General features: G+C 37.1%; 1 pseudogene; it reads left to right on the forward strand.

Moving 5' to 3' along the window:
• The first annotated feature begins 3772 nt into the window (after positions 1-3772).
• LOC147483975 (uncharacterized) lies at positions 3773-7179 on the forward strand (annotated as a pseudogene).
• The last annotated feature ends 527 nt before the right edge of the window (positions 7180-7706 follow it).

The following is a 7706-nucleotide window of genomic DNA, read 5'->3' on the forward strand; positions in this document are numbered from 1 at the left end:
CCTTACTGAGACAAGAGACGCGAACCTTTCCCAAAACCAGTTTTTCACTTTTAACAAAGAAAACAATCCCTCGCTATCCCGATTTTACAGAAAACCCATTTCACATTTTAAAGCTATCTATATATATAGTTTATAGCGAGGAAATACAAAGGTAAAACATGAATATCATATATACATGCATGGTTGATAATTAACTATCTATTTCCTATTTAAACAATTCCAATCATGCATGAAAATAAGCAGACTATATATTGGTATGTAGGTTCCTACCTTAGCAAGCTCCGTTCTCCTCAAGCCCACTTAACTAAATCCAGCCCGCTTAACCGAATCCAACTCCTATAAAATCATATAAGCCCAATCGTAAATCTATTAGAACCCGAAGAAGACAATTAATATTTCCTTTCAACATAAGTCGAAAGAAATAATTACTCGTTGATTATATTAACCACTAACTTAATTATTAACGTACTACCCTTCTAGTTACCAAAAGTTTTGTTCTAGACTGCTATAGGCCACCACAAACCGTTGTGAACACCGACAGTCGTCGGCGGCGATCGACTACGTGCCATTTCAGGTTCTTACATATATTTTCTCAGTAACTTAACCCCTTTAGATGCTTCGTATTCACTCTCCTCCCATCCCACACAAATTTCCATTTGTAATAAGATCCCAATCCAAGTCCAAATTTCCACTACAACCCATTCCACACCTTTCGGTTCATATTAAATCTAATAACAATTATCGTCGTGTTCCTTATCAATCGGTGCATTATGAATCAAATCCTAAACAAGTTTAGACTAACATAACTTCTTTAAATTAAAGTGAATATAGCAATTCTTACCGAAGTCGCAAGCAAAATCGCCTCCTAGCTTGTCGCTCCACCAAAAATCGCTCCACTTTTGTCGCCACCCATTACTTTGTCGACATAACAACCACCCCATTCAATTATCTTTCATCCAATACCACTAATTAACTCGAATCGAAGTTTGCACTATCGATTTGTAGGCTTAAATTCACTAACCTTTTCGCGAAAACCGGACGACTCCAAGAATTTTCGGCTCCACCATCGTTTCACTCCACTCCACTCTTCCAATCAAGCTCTTGCCGACCTTCAACACCCCCAATACACTTTCGGCCATAATCGATATATCCAATTCCATCAATATTTAAATCAAATTATCAAATAGATATTTGAAATCGCGACTCACCTTTTACCTCGACACGACGCGATTTCCAGAAATTTCGAATCCCCACTCTCGCGTTTAGTGTTGACAAGGTTTGGGTGTGAGGAATTGAGGTTGAATCGATGGAAATTTGGGCGATTTAGAGTTTCTCTCTCCTAGGTTAAAAAGGTGTGGGGAAGGGGAAGAAGAGTGCGATTTTCTGTTTTCGCGATTTCTGTTTTTTTTCTAGTTGGGCCGATATGTTTAGGCCCAAGCCCAATATATTCCAATTAGGCTTAAGGTCCTAATACTCCTAACCACCAACTCGTTTGACGTCGCGTCGTAATCATTTTTCCGGCCCATCCCGCTAAATTTAATCTTCTATATTCTATCTCACCGCAGGCTATGACAATAACCTACTCATGCGTGTAAGTTGTTAACTCGTGCCAGCTTCGACGCGAAAAAGCCGCTAACCGACATTTTTGCCAAATTTTCGCCTATGGTCGCTTACCTAACGTGACTTATGAGTCGGAGTTAAGTTTCATCCAGTTACGTACGTTTGAAAAATAAACCCGACGACCAATTTACATAACGACCCTAGAGTTGATATGAAATTTACAAAAATACCCTTAATAATAATTCAGGACTTTACATGTTAAATGCATTAATATTTTTTCAAATGTTATTATAAGTTCTTAACTATTATAAAATAATTAAAAAATATTAAAAAAAAATAGAGTCTAAATAAATTATCAGTGGGCTTAATCGGGGGCATTTTGGACTGTTGGGGCCTAAACAACTACATATTTTGTTGTAAGCTAGGGTAGAGCCAGCCCTGGAGATGACGTGGGCAGGGCCTCGATGTTCTTACCTATTAAAAGATAAACAAAAAAGTGTAAATAAGGCTTACAACTACTAATAATTAAGGAACAACTATGGTATAAACATTTGAAAGTGTTTCTTACACTCTGTTTTCCCATGGATGACATTGAAAATCCCCAAGGCCAAGAACCCATAGTAGGGAATCAGAAACAGTACACAACCGTACCATTGGCTTGGTTTGGGATTTATGGGAGAGCGTAGTTTTTCTGTAAAGGATGCCACCTTTAGATATCCCTCTCCTATAGTTTCAATGATAGTCTGAGAAGCTTTTTCAAGTTTCACATATTCATTTTTTAAGTTATTGAGCTTTTGCATATGGGGCATGGTATTTACACCCCACTTTATGAGATTGGCACCTCTTTGGCAAAATAGTAGAATAATAATGATTATTCTTTATATGTCTTTTTACACTTCACATGCCTGATAGTTTAACGACAGTGAGTTGCTGCGAGATCTCACAATTCATGACATCGGGTTGTCGCGAGATCCCACATTCAACGACATTGAGTTGCCACATAAGATTTTTTTTGTTTTTTTGTTTGTTTGTTTGTTTGTTTGTTTGTTTTTTTGTTTGTTTGTTTGTTTGTTTGTTTGTTTGTTTGTTTGTGTTTTATTATTATTATTATTATTATTATTATTATTATTTTATTTCAAATTTTGAACACACACGACATATGAATATCTCTTATTATGTTTTAGAGTTTGTTCATACGCTCTAAGAACAACGCCAAACCCATACAAAAAAATACACAATCCATGACACCGGGTTGTTGCGAGATCCACATTCAACGACATTGAGTTGCCGCATAAGATTTTTTTGTTTTTTTGTTTTGTTTTGTTTGTTTGTTTGTTTGTTTGTTTTTTTTTTTTTTTTTTTTCACTTCAAATTTTGAACATATACGACATATGAATATCTCTTATTATGTTTTAGAGTTTGTTTATACGCTCTAAGAACAACACCAAACCCATAAAAAAATTACAATCGAGGCATAGTCTTACTATCTCGTGACAAACTTTTTCATACGCTCTAATAAGAAAAACTTGTGATCAAGTTGATGAATAAGAGTTTTGATAATTAATACAAGCAAAGATTCTATTTTGATGAACATAACCATCTCTATCAAAAAAAATTTAAAACAAAAAAAAAAAAACAAACAAACCCCACGGCATGCAACAACCTTCCATAAATTTGTCATCTCGCGACAACTCTTTGTTGTGGGCATTACCTTTTAGCAGTAACTTCCTGTCCTGTGTGATTTTTTAGCAAAAGGGTACTTGTTTGATAAAAAAAATGAGAAGTGTACAACAATGTATATGATTAATGGATGGGTGCCAATACCTTAAAATTGGTCAAATTGGTGCCAATCCCATAAGTTGGGGTGTAAATACCGCATCCCCCTATATTAGTGGACGAGGTTTTACGGGTTTTACATAACTCTTTTCTAGCCTTTCTAGGTATATCACTGACCGTTTATTAGTGTCATTGTCCACATTTAAACCTATGCCCCCAAATTTAGGAAAGGCAAGGAGCAGGGCATATTTAGAAGCAAATATTCATGATCACGACTTCATGAGCTAAATGTACGTTAAGTACCTACATCTTAAGAGCTTTGTAACATTGCAATCTGAAGGCCTTCATACCCATAGATGGAGACAAGGGGGGGCGGAGGGGGCAGTCGCCCCCCCCAAAGGTTTTGAAGAACCATTATATTTTATGTATTATCAGTATGAAAATTTCTGAATACATAGAGGCTCGCCCCCCTCAAAATAACAGGTCAAGGTTTAAATGTAAGCCAGGAACATTTTTCCTATTTAACTTTTGTACGCTACCAGTAAAGCTATAAAGAGTCCAATTATGGGCTAAACTATAGCAGCCCGGACTCCAATAAGAGACTCAAGTTTCATGGGCCTCATCTGTATTTGGCCCAACGGGTAGTGGGCTAGTGGCGTAGTGCACACTTTACATAACATTTATCTCCGTGGAGAATTGTGAATTTGTGATAATCTTTGCGACTTTGCGCCAAAAAACGCTTAGAAACACTTGAAAGCAAAGTTCGGTCTTTACTTAATTTTCTCTCTCTCGCAGAGCCTCCGACTCGTAGCTTTTGAATGGGACTATTCCAAAAGTTAGGCTTCACTTACTTTCCGGTTACTCTCGTCACTTTGTAAGTTTTTCTTTTGTTTTTAACCTTCCTAGCTTACGGTTGTAATTTTATTTATTTAACTGTACTATATTAATTATTAAAAATGAAATTGATATTTAACTTACTCACGATTTTGGCGTTACGCGTTGACAGTGTTGTATTATAATCTTTTAATTAATTACAAATTTACATTGGTGACTTCGAGTAATCGAGTTGATGTGATATATCGATATTGGCTTGGAAGTCCGGGCGCCCGATAATATGTCATTTGGGTATTTATGTTTTGATGTTTGTCAATTTGTGTATTTTTTTTCGCTAACGGTCGACTAGTTGAGCAAATTGACCAAGTGTAGAAAAACCCGTGGGAGTTCCCTCGTATTTGGACTTGTTATTCATGAGGGAAAAATACACTTGATTCAGATACTTTTACTCGACGCCCTTCTAAAGCTCCTAGAGTTGAACCCGAAGAAGGTGGCTTTTCCAATGCTCCAAGAGTTGAACCGAAGAAGGTGGCTCTTTCCGATGCTCCTAGAGTTGAACCTGAAATTATTGGACCTTCCATAGCAACTTGCGTTGAATCTCAAGAAGTTGGTCTGCGGGGAAGCTTCGGAGTTTTATCCGAAGAAGTCGGGTCCTTCCGAACTCGTAGAGTGGACTCTCAAGAAGTTGACACTTCTTTAGTAAGGGATCCAGGGTTGAGAAAACAAATATGGGATTATCCAAGTTCTCAACGTGATGAGATTAGACGTGCTTATATCATTCTTTGGACCATGTCAACCTAAGCCTCCAACAAATCAGCATTTTCTTCATGATAAGAATCATCGTTGCTTTCAAGAAAGTTGGTACAAATCATTTCCAGATTGGTTGGAGTACTCTGAATTTAAAAATCGTGCCTTTTGCCTTCCATGCTTCCTCTTCACAAAGCCATCTCAACGCCCTGGAGCTAGTGTGTTCATGGTTGGCGGATTTTCTTCGTGGAAAAAAGTCAATGATGGCCAGAATTGTGCTCTTTTATCTCATGTCGGAAAGGGTCCGAACTCGATACATAGAGTTGCTATTGGGTGTTGATATAGCCTATTGAAACAAAAGCAACATATTGAGAATATTGTTGAAAAACAAACTTCTAAGCAGATTGCTAGTACTCGATTGCGGCTTGGAACAACGACGGATGTGGTTAGATATCTTACACTCCAAGGTTACGCTCTTAGAGGCATGATGAAAGCAAAACTTCTAACAACCGAGGGAACCTTCTTGAAATGATAAAGTTATTGGCTTCGTATAACAAAGATGTTGATGCTACAGTTTTGGATAATGCTCCTAAAAATTGTACCTATACTTCTCCTACAACTCAAAGGCAGATTCTTACCGTTTTGTCAGACAAAATACGCAAGTTTATTCGTGAGGAGATTAGTGATGAGAAGTTTTGTATTATAGTGGATGAAGCTCGAGATGAATCAAAAAGGGAGCAGATGGCAATTGTTTTGAGATTCGTCGATAAACATGGTTTAGTGCGGGAGCATTTCTTTGATATAGTTCATGTGAAAGATACTATGTCGGCAACTTTGAAAGAAGCAATATGCAAAGTCCTTTCTCGCCATGAACTTAGTGTGCAAAATATTCGTGGGCAAGGATATGACGGTGCGAGTAATATGCGTGGTGAAGTGGCTGGGTTGCAAGCTTTATTCTCTATTGAGTGTCCTTTTGTGTACTATGTCCATTGTTTTGCTCACCGTCTCCAGCTAGCACTAATTGCAGTAGCTAAAGATGTTAAACCTATTTGGCAATTTTTTTCCCACTTGCATGTTGTAGTCAATGTAGTTGGAATTAGGCCCCGCAAAAGAAATGATCAGTTGAGAGATGCTAGAGCTGCTGAAATTGCACACTTGCTTGCTATTAATGATGAGTTTGAAACTGGCAGTGGGAAAAACCAAGTAACGACTTTGAAAAGATCAGGAGATACTCGATGGGGTTCGCATTTGGGTTCCATTTCCAGTTTGATAACGTTGTTTAGCGCAACATGTACTGATCTTAAGTCGGGTAATTAATGATGGAGCGACAAAGCAAGTCAAAAAGGAAGGCAGATGGAGTGTATGATGTAATTACTACTTTTGAGTTTGTATTTATCCTCCATCTTATGAGGGAAATCATGGAGATTACTGATGACCTTTGCCAAGCTTTGCAACGCAAGTCACAAGATATATTAAATGCAATGCACTTGGTGTCCTCAACCAAAACACTTATTCAAAAATTACGAAAGTGATGGTTGGGTTACTTTTTAGCTTAAAGTTGAGTTGTTTTGTAGAGATCATCACATTCTCATTCCCGATATGGTTGGTATTTACATGGGAGGTCGAGGGCGAGGTCGTACTCAAGATTCCCTTACCAATGGGCATCATTTTCGAGTTGAAATTTTCATGGGTACAATTGATTCAAATTTGCAAGAATTAAATCACAGGTTTAAGGAGGATGTAATGAGATTGCTTGTTCTTAGCTTTCGGCTTTAGATCCGGGAACAATTATAGATCATTCAAAATTAATGATATTTGCGAGCTTGCAAATAATTATTATCCTATGGATTTCACCGAAAGCAAGAAAAGTTCCACTTGAGATACCAATTGCAAAACTATGAGAATGACATTCTCATTACACTCTAAGTTTCAAAATTTGTCAACCATTTCCAAGCTGTGTCAAGTTTTTTGGTAGAAACAGGAAAGTCAACAATTTATCATCTTATAGATAGATCGATTCGTCTTGTGTTGACTTTACTGTTTTCAACCGCTACATCGGAACGCGATGCATTTTCAGCAATGAGGATTGTAAAGACTAGGTTGCGTAATAGGATGGAAGATGATTATCTAGCAAATTCTTTGCTCGTGTTTATTGAGAAAGATATTGCTAGACAATTTGATACAGATTCTATCATAGATGCTTTTGATGTCTTGAAGAAAACTCGGCGAGAGCGACTTCAAATGCCTGACTTGACTACTTGAGCTCCTTGTTCCATCTTTTTGTATAGGAGGATATAGGCTAATAGACTAATAGCTCCTTTTTGTTTGTAAATGTGGTGCACGTAGATACAAGTGATCATGATTAATTGTATATCCTCTTTGATTTTGTAATAATACTTTTTGATGACAAATATATGTATGAGTTTAAGCCGGCCAATCCAAATGTGGTGTGTGTGATTATTGTTTACTTATATTGTCGGTGTATAAGTTATTTTCTGGTTCTTAATTTATATGTTGGACTATAGTATAGTGTGAGTGAATTTGTACTCGAAGAATGAAAAAATAGAAGTGGTGCTAAATTGTTTATTAATTTTGTTTTCAAGCCTTGTAACTTCGTGGCATTTGGGACCCGATCAATAATATAGCTCCCAATGCGCGGCGACAAGATGTATGGAAGCTGAACAATAAGGTGATCTCTACTGACTTGAGTTTATAATTTCGTGTTTTGCTTATTGTGTTGTCAGTACCTATTATTCTATTAAGTTCTATCCTTGACGTGCTTGACATAA

This window comes from Coptis chinensis, chromosome 8, assembly GCF_015680905.1.
Source record: "Coptis chinensis isolate HL-2020 chromosome 8, ASM1568090v1, whole genome shotgun sequence".
Classification (NCBI taxonomy): Eukaryota; Viridiplantae; Streptophyta; class Magnoliopsida; order Ranunculales; family Ranunculaceae; genus Coptis; species Coptis chinensis.